Here is a 3,454-nt window from a genome sequence, read left to right on the forward strand (position 1 = left end):
TTTGTGTTCTGTATATCCTTTAGTAATGAATTGTGTTTTATACAGGGTTTATCCGGAAGGTTTATGGAATCCTTATGGTCCAGCTTGCAGTTACTGTTGGTTTTATTTGTCTTTTCATATTTGAGTAAGTACCTTGTAACTACAAATTTGTTTTATTTGAAGAAAAATATATGTACTGTAAAATACCAGTTCCAAGAAATAAGCCACAACAATGACATGTTATTTTGTGTATCAAAGGTTATATATCTTATTTTTGTAGCATTAATTGTTCATGTTTAACTCGTAATTTTTTGAGAAAAATTGTTAAAGCTAAATTCATTTGAACTAATGAAAAATCAATTATATGTATTATTATTTTTTATTTCAAGCTACAATTGTCTGGTGTCAAGGTTTTTTTTATTTAATCTCAGAAATGAATTATATTCATTGTTTTTCCTCAGTTTTATTGTTTTCACGTCATTTCAAGTTTCTTTCATTGCACTTTCCTTGAATACTGAATATTTTGTTTAGTATTATCATAATGTATTTTTAATATAAAGTTAGCCTTGTAAAGATTTATAAGCAAAGATAAAGCTTAAATATTGTTTTCATGTTTCCCGTTAGTGTTAACCAGTCTCGAAGCTTGTATGACATAAAACTTTGTATGAAATTGGATTTATGACTTTTTTTTTGCCATGTACTCCAATGTATGGCTATCTGATGGAAATGTGTTATCTAAATCACATTTTGTATTTGTAGACCAAAAGTGAACCAGTTTGTTCGTTCACACGTGGAGCTCGTATGGGTAGCACTGTAAGTATTCATCCATTTCTAAGCTTTGCACTTGTGATGCTTCAACGTTGAATAATGAGAACTTTGTCATCACAAAGCTAAGCAGTACTGTTTACTAGTTCACCGTTTGACAAATGTTCATTTGATAAGGGGCTTTATGTGATAAGACATTATTTCTGATAACATTTACCATGATTTAACATAGGATTTCTTTTCTTCCTTAATTAATGCATAAGTAATATTCATAATATAAACATTTAAAAGATGTATGAAAATGATCAGCGTATGCCTTAGAAACTATCTCATTTAATAAGTTAACACACTGGACTGTAGAGATAAAGTTCTGTCATTAGCATCCTGTATATCTCGAAAGAAACGACCACCTTACTATGTTTTTTTTTGGGGGGCTGTGAGTGTGTTATAAGAGTGAGAGTCAGATCTTATTATTAGGTCTTACAAGAGTTGGTTGTGGGTGTTGTTGACAACCTTCCCTCTAGTCCAGTGGTTCCCAAACTCTTTTAGTCTGAGGCTCCCTTGGTGTGAATGAAAAAGTTTGTGCCCCCCCCCTCCCCCAACCTATAAAAATGCCTTAAAATGTGATTTATCAATTTCAAAAAAATAATTACTAATTAACTTGAATGATATCTATGATGTACTTTTTTTCTAAATTGTATGTTTGTAATTTAATGTGGTCTTTTTCTTATCAATTTATCTGTATTATAATTAGACCATTAGCAGTTTGTTATGTTTGGGTTAAGTATGTAGACTGATTGGCAATTAAATACACACTTAATTTTATGTAAGGTTGTTTTATTTTCGTTTTAAAATCTGCAATCCTATAATTTAAGTTTTAAGATTACCAATAAATGGTAACAAAAATGAAGAATTAAACATTTTATTTACAAATTGATATACAGTCGACCTAAAATAAAACATAGTGACCCCCTATAAAAGCTTTGCAGTCCCCAGGGGGCCTACGGCTCCCTCTTTGGGAAACATTGCTCTAGTCTGTATCTTCAGTATGAGGAAATCGAACAAAGACACCCTTCATGAAGTTTCACATGAAATCCAGACAAAACAAAAAACATAATTAACCAACATATTCTGTATGTTATTAGTCCTCTGAAAAAAATCATGTATATTTTTTATTCTACATAAAATCTGCTTAGTTCCAGAATGAATCACTTAGTTAATCTCTTAATCTCTTTATGAAATCAAACTTTACCTCTACCAAGAATTTAGATAAGATTATGTTTTTAGATGTAAAAATATTTTTAAGTAGATAAATTACTATAAGACAACTGAACAGTATAGACCATAAAATAGTTTCAGCTTTTGCTTTGCAGAAAATGACCTAAGAAAAAAAATTAACACAATATTAAAAATACTAAGAGAAAAATAATCTACATAGTGAAGAAGAAAACACAAACGTAGACATTGAGTTGTAAAGTACTGTAAACATGGTAGCTTCATTGTAAAGTACAGTAAAGAAGGTAGCTTCATTGTAAAATAGTTAACATGGTAGCTTCATTGTAAAGTACAGTAAACATGGTAGCTTCATTGTAAAATACTGTAAACATGGTAGCTTCATTGTAAAATACAGTTAACATGGTAGCTTCTTTGTAAAATACGGTTAACATGGTAGCTTCATTGTAAAATACGGTTAGCATGGTAGCTTCATTGCAAAATGCTGTAAACGTGGTAGCTTCATTGTAAAATACTGTAAATGTGGTAGCTTCATTGTAAAGTACAGTAAACAGGGTAGCTTCATTGTAAAGTACAGTAAACAGGGTAGCTTCATTGTAAAGTACAGTTAACATGGTAACTTCATTGTAAAGTACTGTAAACATGGTAGCTTCATTGTAAAGTACAGTAAACAGGTAGCTTCATTGTAAAGTACAGTTAACATGGTAGCTTCATTGTAAAGTACAGTAAACATGGTAGCTTCATTGTAAAATACTGTAAACATAGTAGCTTCATTGTAAAGTACTGTAAACATGGTAGCTTCATTGTAAAATACAGTTAACATGGTAGCTTCATTGTAAAGTACTGTAAACATGGTAGCTTCATTGTAAAATACTGTAAACATGGTAGCTTCATTGTAAAGTACAGTAAACAGAGTGGCTTCATTGTAAAGTACTGTAAACATGGTAGCATCATTGTAAAGTACTGTAAACATGGTAGCTTCACTGTAAAGTACAGTAAACAGGGTAGCTTCATTGTAAAGTACAATAAACAGGGTAGCTTCATTGTAAAGTACTGTAAACGTGGTAGCTTCATCGACAAGAAAAAGTATTTGTTGTAACATTTTGATTTCATAAAAACTGTCTTTTTTTAAAGATTGAAATGAAGTTATAATGGATGTAAAATACTTGTTAAACGGATTATAGCACTTTATAAGAATAACTTGTATACACAAGGATTATAGCACTTTATAAGGATAACTTGTATACACAAGGATTATAGCACTTTATAAGAATAACTTGTATACACAAGGATTATAGCATTTTATAAGAATAACTTGTATACACAAGGATTATAGCACTTTATAATGATATCTTGTATACACAAGGATTATAGCACTTTATAAGGATAACTTGTATACACAAGGATTATAGCACTTTATAAAAATAACTTGTATACACAGGGATTATAGCACTTTATAAGGATAACTTGTATACAC

This window comes from Limulus polyphemus, unplaced genomic scaffold (assembly GCF_000517525.1).
Source record: "Limulus polyphemus unplaced genomic scaffold, Limulus_polyphemus-2.1.2 Scaffold5910, whole genome shotgun sequence".
NCBI classification, from domain to species: domain Eukaryota; kingdom Metazoa; phylum Arthropoda; class Merostomata; order Xiphosura; family Limulidae; genus Limulus; species Limulus polyphemus.